This window comes from Notothenia rossii (assembly GCF_949606895.1).
Source record: "Notothenia rossii genome assembly, chromosome: 10".
NCBI classification, from domain to species: Eukaryota; Metazoa; Chordata; class Actinopteri; order Perciformes; family Nototheniidae; genus Notothenia; species Notothenia rossii.
The window spans coordinates 28,933,543-28,946,643 of record NC_136908.1 but is presented as its reverse complement, the minus strand read 5'-3'; the positions used below and the strand labels follow the sequence as shown (position 1 = coordinate 28,946,643).

The 13,101-nt window shown below is 39.8% G+C and overlaps 1 protein-coding gene across 3 annotated transcripts in view; it reads right to left on the bottom strand.

Moving 5' to 3' along the window:
- Positions 1-13,101, bottom strand: part of LOC307021948 (zinc fingers and homeoboxes protein 2-like) — a 207,550-nt gene that overhangs the window by 147,089 nt on the left and 47,360 nt on the right. For all 3 annotated transcript variants that reach the window (XM_079654492.1, XM_079654491.1, XM_079654493.1), the window contains exon 2: positions 9,621-9,755. The gene's annotated coding sequence lies outside the window, so the exon portion shown is untranslated. The remainder of the gene's footprint in view (positions 1-9,620; positions 9,756-13,101) is intronic.

The following is a 13,101-nucleotide window of genomic DNA, read 5'->3' as shown; positions in this document are numbered from 1 at the left end:
TCTTGAAGTGGATTCTAGCAGTTACTGGAAGCCAGTGAAGGGAGCAGAGGAGCAGCGTGGTGTGGGAAAATGTAGGAAGGTTGAAGACCAGACGAGCAGCTGCATTCTGGATGAGCTGCAGAGGTCAGATGGCACATGCAGGTAGAACAGCCAGGAGGGAGTTGCAGTAGTCTAGGCGTGAGATGACAAGAGTCTGGACCAGAACCTGCGTCGCTTTCTAGGTCAGCTGGGGACGTATTCTCCTGATGTTGTAAAGACTGTATCTGCAGCAGCGGGTTGTTGCAGCGATGTTTGCAGTGAAGGACAGTTTGTTATCTAGGGTCAAACCTAAATTCCTTGCAGTCTGAGTCGGGGAAACAAAAGAGGTGCCGAAGTTGATTGTTAGGTCAAGAGTGGGAACATCTTTTCCCGGAAGGAAAAGCAGTTCAGTCTCGTCAAGGTTGAGCTTGAGGTGGTGAGCACACATCCACTGAGAGATGTCAGGAAAGTGCAGAGCCTGAAACTCCAAGTTCTTGGAGAGTGCGAAGGAGGATCTGATGATGATTGCAGAGGTAATGAGGGTAAGAACCTCACTTGGAGAGAGAGAGGTTAAAAGGAGGTCAGTGTGTGGATGAAGAGAGGGTCTGGTGACCCAGCGGTGAGTAAATGTGAGTCAGAAAAAGAAGAGCGAATATCATCAACCTTTTTTTCAAAGTGGTTAACAAAGTCGCTTGACAGAAGGGAGGAGGGGGAAGGGGCTTTGGGGGGGTCGAAGAGGATGGAGAAGATGGAAAATAGTTTTTTGGGATTGGAATAGGAAGTCACTTAACGTCACTTAACTGAAAATGCACAGGAAATGTTTGCTCAGATTTGTCCTCCCTCAATTGCCCATGCTAAGTTCTCAGTAAATGAGCTAGTTGATCATTTTAATTCAAAAATAACAAATGTCATGGATACCATTGCTCCCATTAAAATAAGTAGCAAGAAAATATCTCCAATGAGAAAAGCCATGACCGTGAGAACAGCTAAAACTGAGTGCAGAAAAGCTGAACGCAGGTGGAGAAAAACAAATCTCCAAGTTCACTTGGAAATATATAAAGAGAGACTCTGCGTCTATAATCAGGAAATAAAAAGGCACGAAAGTCTTTCTTCTCTGACGTCATTACCAAAAATAAAAACAACTCACGTGCTTTGTTTGCTACCGTTGACAGACTAATAAACCCCTCAGTGTCAGTAGCCTCAGAATTTCTATCCACCAGGGCCTGCAATGAATTTGCCTCCTTCTCCACTGACAAAATCATGCAAATTAGACAATTAGTCAGTTCCTCTGAGGGACTTGACTGCCCCTGTGTTCGCCTAAAGTCAATTCAAACATCATGACACAATTCCGTCTGATAAATGCTAAAGACCTAGAAGACATTATTCAACATCTGAAATCTTCCTCCTGTAGCCTCGATATTATTCCGACAGGATTTTTCAAAACGTGTCATCTGCAGGAAACAGCGTCTAAGGCCATCTTAATATTCAATAAACTATGAATGTTTTTATATCCATGTAACGGGAAGAAACTCAGCTAACTGATCTTTTTTTTTTTTTTTTAAACCCACAAAGCTAGAGTTAAGCCTATGCATTTGCCACGAGCGAAAAAGTGCTAACGCATTACTGCACAGAAACTCACTCATAACACCCTTATTACTTATCGTCGAACTCGCGAAGATATTAACAAGAACAGACATCAAAACATTTAGCGCTAGGTAGCTAAAAACGGCAAAATGGCTCACCTTTGTCATTGTCTGGTCAAAAGTGGTCTTCAATGGCATTAAAACGATAAAAACGCTGCTGAAGTTAATCCATAGGTTAATCCAATGTGTCTGTGTGAATTTGAAATGATTTCTGATAATCCATAAGCAATAAACCTGCTTTTCCGTTTCCAGATGTCAGAGCGAGAGATAGGTTCGGTCTCATGCAAAACTGTGTGCGCGTAGCTCTCATTTCTCAATGGTAAGGCGTGTGTGTATGTGGAAATTCACCTTCAATTTTATTGGCTCTAATGGTCAAAAAGAGGTTTCAATCACCAAAATTGACCAATGGGTTCCAGAGAAACGGTAAAAACGGCCATTTCCACCTAAATCACCTCAGAGGTGGAGTTTTTTTTGCTAAACCTCTCTAAAAAGGTCAAATGTCACTTGTTTTGCATCAATCTTGATACAGGGTACTTATTATATATTATAATTTGGATTCCTGAAGCTTTTAGTCTACACTACAAGTAAAAAAGAATTTTTGGACGGACACTATAATTTACAGTTTTTTACTATGTTCAATATACATTTTCTTTAAAATAAAAAACATCTATATTGATTCTGACTCTTCTACATCCAACTCACAGGTTTATCATTCCTTTGAGAAAAAAGATTATTAATTTTCCCCTTTTAGAAGTGTAGTGATGGTCATTTGTTCTGGAAATGTCATTTTCGAGCCTGAGAGATGAAAAACAGGCTCAGTGCTTAACAAGTTAAATGACGGTTTTGATGTGTTTCAGTCGGGCTTTCGACCAAACCACAGCACTGAGACTGCTCTTGTTAAGGTCTTGAATGACATCCATTTAACCACAGACAGTGGCAGAATATCAGTGTTAGTACTATTAGATCTCAGCGCTACGTTTGATACTGTTCACCACAACATATTGCTAGAAAAAACGTTGTCTCGATAGGCAACTACACATCAACCTTGACAAATATGTCATGCGGGGTTTCTCAAGGCTCCATCTTAGGACCTTTGCTTTTTAATATCTATATGCTACCACTGGCTCAAATTATTAAAAACAACGATCTAAGCTATCATATCTATGCAGACGACACCCAGATTTATTTAAAAATTACACCAGGAGACTATTCTCAGATTAGAACACTGAGCAAGTGCATTGAGCACATCAATGACTGGATGACTCAGAACTTTCTCCAATTGAACAAACAAAAAACTGAGATCATTGTTTTTGGAGCAAAGAAGGACCGATTAAAAGTAATCGCAGAGCTTCAGTTGGCAGACTACAAAACAACTAATAAAGCTAGAACTCTATGTGTAGTGGTGGACTCAGACCTGAATTTTAACAGTCACATTTCAACAGTTATTACATCTGCATACTATCACCTGAAGAACATATCTAGGATTAAAAAACTAATGTCACAACAGGACTTAGATAAGCTTGTCCATGCTTTCATCTTCAGTAGACTCGACCACTGCAGGGTATTCACAGGGCTGACAAAAAAATCCATCAGAACGCTGCTGCTCGAGTCCTCACTAACATTAAAAGAGTCGATCACATCAGTCCTGTTCTGAAATTTTTACACTGGCTTCCAGTCGGCCAAATAATTAATTTGAAAGTTCTATTGCTAGTTTTTAAATCACTAAATGATTTTGGACCAAAGTATATCAATGATCTCCTGCATAATTATGAACCATCAAGGTGTCTCAGGTCTTCTGGAACGGGTCTGCTCTCGGTTCCGAGAGTAAGAACAATACATGGAGAAGCGGCGTTTAGCTATTATGCCCCCACAATCTGGAACAAACTGCCCGAATCATGCACGTCCGGATAAACTCTTACTATTTTCAAATCGAGACTGAAAACATATATTTTTGCCGCTGCTTTTAATTGAACTGCTTTTAATTGAACTGCTCATATTCACACTGCAGTTTGCTTTGTATTCATGTATTATATAACTGTTGTGTTTATCTTATTATCTTTGCCTTTTAAATGCCTGTTGTAAAATGCCATTATATAATGTGTTTTTACTCTATTTATTCTTAAATGTATTTTTTTTTTGTATAGCACTTTGAATTGTCGCTTACTGAAAGGTGCTATATATAAAACTTGCCTTGCCTTTTCTTACATCTTCTCTAAATGTTCATTGGGAAAACAGTATCAGTGTCTTATTTTATATTCATCACGGTGAATGCAGTGAATGCTGAAACACTGACTTCCTTGTATCAAATCAATACATCCCATACATCATTGGAACAGGGATAATCTCAGCTACAACACCAACTAAAGCATTTCCATCTCCAGTAAACACAGCCTACATGGCAAGCATTTTAATAATATACAGTAATGTACAGTAAGCACTATCTTTGAACTTACTGCAGAATTATAACATGAAATTCACTCCTGGTGTCATTCTTTTGGTCACCCCGTGATTCTACTTGCTTTGACTGTTCAAATGAGATGTCAACCATCAAAATTGGATAAGGGGTTCTAGAGATATCACTGTGCAAAACACACCGGTCAATTTTGACCGAAAATAGTATTGGAAGAGGGGTATGATGCAAGAGAAGGGTTAAGACCTTTTTTAAGACCCTTTCCATACATTTTAAGACCTCATCGCCACTTCGAGTTCTAACCGGTTACATTGGCTACACACTTTACCTCACATTTACTATACAGTATTGATTGTAAGATAGCACAACTAAACAATTTATTATAACTCCTTATCCTAATTCAGATAAAACAAAGCACAAGAGAATTAATTGTGTGACCAACCCAATGCAAGGTTTATTAGAAAAATAAACCATTAGAAAGTAGTATTTGATTTAGGCATCGTTCCCAAGAGATAAAACAGACAGACTACTGAAGCCTCCTCTCCACATGAACTTAATGCCATATAGGAGCTCCCTCACAAATACTCAGAGGTTAAATTGGTCCAGGGCTGTCCGGGGCTAAGCCCTCGAACATTTATCATATGTTTACAAAAAACGATATATATGTTAAGACTTTTCTCGCTCTTAATATAGACTATATTTAGGGTCGATATATGTTGACTTTACTTTAAAATAGCAGATCACTGTGACCGGATATAGTTTGGCTTAGTGAACATGTGTCTCTTCCTTGGAGGAGGAGCAGCATCGCCCGGACTCTGCTGCTCATCTGCGGCTCTTCCGTGCAGAGAGTCTGCACTGCAGCGGTGTGTGTCAGCGACGTGCAGTCAGGGGAGGCATGGATTGGACATCGGGAGAGTCAGGACTTAAACGCTGCGGCTTTCTGGCTATTACATAGCATGTGGGACCGGACAGCTTTGATCCCCATTGACAGTGGCGATTCTAGAATCTGTGGGGGCCCCTCGAACCAGCTTTCATCACCATCAGTGGCGCCCCCCCCAGACGGAGCAAGGCAACGAAACTTAAAATAAGAAGCAGCATTTTACGGCCCGCTATGCATGACGCCGCCTTGAGGGGGTTTCCCGACATGTCGTTACAGTAAATTAAAGGGTGTTTCATGTTGTCGTTGCTGTGGAACTTCTTAATACCTTGGAAAATGCCGTTAAATATTTTTTAATAGCCTTAATTTTCGCTAAATTTCTTTATCAACTTTTAATACTTTTTAAGACCCCGCGGACATCCTGATTCACTTCAGAAACACTTGTTGTTATATTCAATGGAATGCTCTTAACATCCTGATAGCAATGAATACATTAAATACTTTGACAATAAATACATAAAAAAAATTCATCTGTGGAAGCCGTAGTACTGTAAAAACTCTAAAATCTCGTGCCCCCATTGGTCATGTGCGCGTTCGTGTGTTGGAGGAGGGGCTCTGTAAGGAAGTCTGAAGCTAATTTTGGCAGCTGTTTTTGATTTAGCCTTAGTCTTTAGACGAAAATGGTTATTATTTTTAGACACATTTTAGTCATTCCTATCCTTCGTAGTTTTAGTCTAGTTTTAGTCGACGAAAACTCAAAACGTTTTAGTCTACTTTTAGTCGATGAAAAATTAAACTTTAGTCTACTTTTAGTAAAAATGTTTTCTCTCTTTAAACTAATTCAGTTAGGCAAATACAGGTATCTGAAATTGGAATCAATGTGACAGCATCAAGTGTTGAAATTCGTAAAGCAACATTTCATTCTCTTAACACTTTACTTGTGTAATATATAGTGATGGGTATCGTTAAGGTTTTCTACGGTATTACTAGTCTTATTGATACTGCTTAGCGATCCGGTACTTTAACGGTATTCTTGTAGGTACTTTTTGTTATTTTTTAAAGGGTAAAACTAAACAAATTGTTAACCGAATTAACATTGCTGTATTTAAATGTGAAATAAATAAATAAAATATGTATAATTATGTTATTATATTGTACTGTACTTGAGTAAAATGTTGAGGTACTTGTACTTTACATTTAAATGTTTAGCTACTTAGTACTTCTACTCCACTACAGTTCAGAGGTAAATTATGTACTTTTACTCCACTACATTTATTTAATACCTTTAGTTACTTTACAGATCTGGATTAATGATGTGAAATATAATCAAGTGTTAAATCAGACTTTATTTCCACCTGGAGTGAATTCACAAGCTACCCTGCAGTATACAAATTCATTCAAACTAGCTGCACCTTTACCAGCTTTGAGAACACTTTAATGATCAATTATTATAAAATATATCATATATATTATTCTGGAATGGACCAATCTTCACAATGACTACTTTTACTGTCGCTAATTGTATACTTTTACTTGAGTAACATTTTGAATGCAGGACTTTTACTGTAACAGAATATTCCTACACTATGGTATTTTTTTTACTTAACTACAAGATCTGAGTACTTCTCCCACCTCTGCACACCTGATGTGATAACGTTACTCGCGATTGGCCCAAGAGAGCTACGAGTTAAGGAAGTCGAAAATTGTGCATTTCTCCAATTGAATATGACGCCTTTTGGCCAGCTGTTTGGACAGACTACTCTACTCGTGTCAACGCGCTTACACCATCACACTAATGGCAAACAAGCTTTTTCCACATCGAGCCTTGTAGAGTGTCTCTATACTCTCTGAACGCTCCGTCCCTGGCAGATCACTGTGTCCGCTGCAGCATGTCTGTTAGGCCCCGCACACCAAGAGACACAGGGAGATCGCTCTTCTGGAGTGAAGAGAGTTGAAATAATGATATTGCAAGTTAGAAACGTAAGATGCATTTTGACAGACAAGATGGACACTTGGGGGAAAATGTGCTGCATTTTGAATGTCTGATAGTCCACCATTAACACCTTAGTCCCGTCTTGTCTCGTCAACGAAAACTAAATATACATTTCGTCATAGTTTTCGTTATCAAGAATCTATTTTTAGCTCGTCATCGTCTCGTCTTAGTCATGTAAAAAAGGTAATTGAAGAACATTTTTTATCATAGTTTTCGTGGACGAAATTAACACTGGTCTGAAGGAAGGGTCAGATTTATTTCGGCTGCGTACTTTCAAATTCTAGCACACTCGAGCTGGTTTCTCCATTCTTACCTACCCTACCTTTAAGATATTTTTCACCTATTTGCCTTTACCAAATATTGGGCAAACTTTGATTTTGATATTGCACACATTGCAATAAAGTCTTATTAAAAGTCCTACTTATGACCAAAAACACTTAATGTTCACTCTTGTCTCTTAGACATTTTGCTGGTTACATTTGGATATTTGGCTTCAGTCTTACCTCACCCAGGTCTGTTCTGAGTCTTGACTTGAGGATCTGCAAACAGACGGCCTCTGAAAAGTTTGGATAATGATTTCCAAAAACCTTCAGATGGTCTTCATTTCAGAGATAACTATCAATCTTTAATTGGAAGACAACACTCTGGCTCTGTTTAAGGATAGCATAATTCATCAGTTAATCTGGATACATATAATACAGGAGTGTTGCAACAAAAAAGAAGAGCTTCAACTGCTGCAACCACACACCCTCACCGGCAACGTCATGTACTAACAGAGGAGTTACTGTTTGTTACTACAAAATAAAGGCTCTTTTAACCAACACTATACAATCTGGCTGCAAATGTTGAATCCCAAAATGGCATTTAAACAACTTCCCTGTGAGAAACGTCACCGCTCAGCTCTTAATGTAGGAGCTTTTACACACGTCCTTTTCCGATGGTGGAGGCAGGATGATTCATGAGTGTTTGGTCCAGACTTAAAGTGTTTTTCTCCCCACAGATAGAGCTACGCAGACCAGCACCAGTCCAACACTTGGCAGCATTTAGTGTCATTATCCTGTGAAGCTAACACTAGCAAACTACCGGCTAACGTAATGCCTTCCCTCTGAGATCATACAAGTACATCAGCCAAGATAAAACCTGCAATGTTGCTTTTTTAAATAAAAGGTTAAACTTGTAAACAACTGAGAAGTTTTTTTTGCAGTCAAACAGCAAAATATTTTTGAAATCAAATATTTTCCACGAGAGGTTGAAACATATTAGGCCTCAGTTTCAAGATAAATACTTAGAATAGAACAAGGCTTCAAAACAGCCTTATAAACATATCAAAACCAATGGGTATTGTATCAGTTCATTTTGAAGGTTTGAAAGTCATCTACAAAATTGCCAAGAATGATTTTTCAATTATTATTTAAAAATATATTGTTGACAGGTTTACCTTATTTGTAAAAGGGTTTATAGTTTGCAAAAATGTGAATGTAAGTTTAATGAGGCCTTTATACCAAACCATTTTTCAAAAGATCATTAGATCAACGCTGTTTTTAATAAAAATTATAGTTTTGTTGACGGTTTTCTAATAATTTTTCACAGTAATACAAAAGGCATGAGCACAATGCCAAGGTTATTGAAACTTAAAAAAAAGGTTTGAGTTATGCCCCTTTCACAGCAACGCGGTTCCCGTTCTAGCACCGTGCTAGAGCTTTTCTGGTTCGGAACCGGTCTTTCTTTTCGGCCCCCGCATTGTTCACACCGCCCAGAGCCCGACTGGTGCTGCCGCTGCTGCGTCATGACGTCACCGTTTTCGTCGCTGATTTTCAACGGCGTCGGGTCGATGATCGTGTTGCTTTTAATCATACAAAGTCAGATTAAATTAAGTAACTACTTCTCAACCATTGTACTTTTCTCCAGAGTGCCGTGGTTCTTTGTTTATTGATGTGTTTCAGGGGCATTTACCGACCGCTGCAGTGCTACCCGCTGTTTGGCATCACAACGCTGTTATGAAAGTTTCTCTGGTATAAAATGGTTGATGTTAGCATAGCAACCGAAGCTAAACTGACTATCTTGAGTACTTGTTGCTATCCTATTGTGGCATAAGCCGGACATAGTCGGACATGAGTCATGACAACCTGTGCAGCCCATGTATTGATTCCATCCGATAGCTGCTATAATACAAAACAAAATGTCTGCCTGCTCTCCACCATGATCAATAACAGCAAACGGATGGTCAAAGGAAGGAACAAATAAACAGAATCACACTAAGCCTGGTTAGTGTTGCCTGACTTTATAAAGAGTGTTTTTTTTAATAAGTGTGTGGTTGCGTTCTGGTCACTTTTGTCAGCCCTCCTGCTTGTTACAACTTTAATTTGCCGTACTCGCCATAAACTGTTATTGCTCAGGTTGATCCCGCCCCTGCCCCAGCCCCCGCCTCCGACGTAAGCGTGACGTATGCGGTACTTGCTTCTAGACCGACAATTTGTTGGTGCTTGAAAAGCACCGGTTTTCGGAGCTTAGAGGCGGCTCCGCTGCGGTGTGAACAGGAAAACCGGTGCTTTTCAGGCTCTAGCTCCGAACCGGCCCTGGAACCGCGTTGGTGTGAAAGGGGAAACATTGGAATGACCCCTCCCAGACAAACAGGGTGAAATTAAGCCTGGCTCCCAAAGAAAGAAATCTGCTACTCACTGTGCGAGGGAAGGGGTATCACTGGGGGGGAGGCTCCTTCGGAGGCTACACCTCCTCGTCCAATCACTGCACGTTCTCTGCCTCTCTCCTGGCGATCCTCAGGCCAGCGGCACTCTGGGTAATCGCCTGTGGATTCTGTAAGCAGAGAGGGATGACAATGAAGGAGTGAGTGTGTGTGTGTGTGTGTGTGTGTGTGTGTGTGTGTGTGTGTGTGTGTGTGTGTGTGTGTGTGTGTGTGTGTGTGTGTGTGAACAGAGGGTGGTGATGTGTGTGTTTGATTGTCTGATAGAGTATGCGTTGAGGAGACTAATATGGGCCTTAAAAACTGCACCACTACAACTTCACCAAAAAAATGGAGGCTGTAGTTACCGTGGCAACATGTGCCAAAATTGAGAAAGGGGATGAAGCGACAGAGAGAGAGAGAGAGAGAGAGAGAGAGTGAGAGAGAGAGAGAGAGACTAAGGCTGGAGCCACACGAGGACGATAACGCAAACGGACTGCAAACTTTATCAAAAAAGTCTTCCGCCCACACGCAATAGGCACCAGAAACGTGTCCGTTCACACGAGACCGCTCGAAAACGCTGGAGACGCTGTAGATATGCCAGGCCTGTAAGTGGCGCTGTAGTCCTGCCACAAAAGCAGCGAAGAAGACTTCCCGTGCATGGTTGCCATGGTTGCCCTTCTGTTTATTCTCCGCTGTGGACGCTCTGGCTCTTTTTCTCCCTCCTCGAGGCAAGCGTTTGCTCCTGCTGTATATCTCTCCGGTTAGTCCACCAGCAGATGACAAACACCCACCTCTCCGCCTCTTCCAAGGAACGAGGGGACCGTGCGGCAGAGTTTCAGTTTTGTTTTTTTTCGCAAGTCAACATGTCCGTTAAAGTCGAAATCTTCCGGACAAAATTTGAAAAGAGCCGGTCAAAGGTCTTCTTTGTTATTTATTGAGCTTTAAAACAAATGAATAACGACTCTATATAATAAGATAAGAATAATAAACGGAGCCTCTCTTTTCTTCCCCCTCTTCTGACAGCCCAGCAGCTGATCTCTGAGCAGGAGAGGTGGGGAGAGGCAGGGCTATTGGTTCAACGTTATCAGTAAATGATCGTATAGGCGTAAACACAGAGCCGTTTGCCCCCCCAGAGCGTTCCGTTCTCGATCTACCCACCTTGGGACCCGTTATCGTGATCGTTTTCTGCGTTTCCATGTCGGCCTCGTGTGGCCGAACCGTCTATCTGATAGTGAACTGTAGCAGATACGACCGTTATCGTCCTCGTGTGCCCGGGGCTTTAGACAGTCAGGACGGTAGTGTGTGACGTGGAGAAAGTCTCCTTTGTTCACACTTGTTGACTGTAAGCAGAACAACATGAGGAGCAGCTGGAGGAGCAGAGACAGTCCTGAAAGCCGCTCATTGATATATTACAGACACCGTGTGTGTCTGTGTGTGTGTGTGTGTGTGTGTGTGTGTGTGTGTGTGTGTGTGTGTGTGTGTGTTTGTGTGTGTGCGTGCGTGCGTGCGTGCGTGCGTGCGTGCGTGCGTGCGTGCGTGCGTGCGTCTGTGTGTGTGTGTGTCAGAATGTCTGTCTGTCAATTATACGCAGCCAATGAACAACAGGTTGTCTTTGCTTAGGTGTGTGTCTTTTTTTAAATCATATATTACTTTTAATTGCCTTCCATTCATTATTCACCTTTATCTTAACGCATTGTCTCCTTTAAGATGCAGTGCAGTGTTTGACACAGAATTTGATTCTATTTGTGGGGGCACCGCACCCCCCACCTACCCTTAACCTATTCGGGTGGCCCACATCCACCCCCCCTCAAATAAGAAAATACATGCGAGTTCATGGCTACTGTAGACAACGTTCTTGTTGCTCTGTGTTGCGTTGTTAATGAGTGAAACACACCGGAGTTAAGGATCAGTGGGGTTTATTCTCCCAAAAATATAATGTACAATTGAGGCATTTAGCAGACGCCTTATTCCAAAGCGACTTACAATGACCAATTACAGGGACATTCTCCCTGGAGTAACTGAGGGCTAAGTGCCTTACTCAAGGACACATTCCAGGCGGGATTTGAACTCGCAACCTTCCGATCATCAGCCCATCCATTAGACCACAAAAATTAAAAATAAATAAAAAATGTTTTGTCAATTTTGACAATTTAATTTCCAAAGTCCTCCCTCTGTCCACAAATGTTTGGATAAAAGAGTAGTGTTGAAGCTAATTGACTCACTCGATATTATTATTTTTAATAAAAAAAATAAAAGAGCCTTAATTGCCCCTAGATTATTAATGTTCTGGGAAAATTGGTTCCACCTGCAATTGTGTTAAAGTGAAGCCAATAATGATTCACAGTCTCCTCAAAAATTAATTTGTCTCCTGAATGAGAACTTGATTGATATCAGTTTTCTTAACAGCTCTTAAAAACTACTCTAATATTCATTAACAGACGTTTCAACAGCAGACATTTCGCCCTCACTAGTATTTGTCATACCTGCATTTCCTGGTTTTTAGAAGTCACAATGTCGGTTTTTTTATTCAGTCAATGATTTAAAGCCTTGGTGTACAGTAATGCCCAGTTATTAAGCTTATAGGCAGCTTACTAAAGAATAAATAAGTACATGTTTCCATCACCATTGGGAAATCCCTATATTTTATAGAAACAGGCCATGTTATACTTAAATATAAAAGGTATTATAAACATGAATTCAATTATATTTATTGTCAGGATATCAAGATTTAAATTGAAAATATTTAAATGTGTCTGTATGATATTTTAATCCCTTTTTAGTTTTTTTATTTCTGCACATTTACTGTATTTCCTTTTTGTTTTGCAGTTGAATCTATCTAATACATTTTGAATGAACACTTATCTCAACTGAATGTAATTTTTTTTCGCACGAAGTTTGCATTTTATATCCTTTTGTCATTTTGTATTTTGTTTTCAACAATTATTTTGCTTATAATAAAAGTATCAATATTTAAAAAGAAATTATAAGATGATTACGGAAAAAAACTCAAAATATCAGATCTCAAGAAAACTTGGAAATTAAGTTTACATTTTTGACGATAGATGTGGTAAATGGGAAATGTATAGAACACAAATCATTGCTAATGACCCTCCAGTTAGATTTAGCAATAGATGTACTTATAAGCTGATGATGATGATGAAGATGATAATTAAATAACGCTTTTAATTCCCTTTATTTCCCTTTTTTTCTCTTCTTTTCTCTTTTTCTTATTTGTGAATTGTTATTTATTTGAGTTTATCTGTATTTCATCTTGTGATATATGCCCTGTAACCTTATTATATCCTAAAATGCAATTATTGAGAAAAAGAAAATCTGTCTAAAGTCCCTATCAAGGGCCTCTGTAAATAAATTCCTCTAGGATTTAGTCCTTCCTTTGGTTTGAGTCTGCAGAGCTCACAACCATTTTTATAAATCCAATCACATAAACATATGTAAAGTCATTTTAAAGAAGATCCT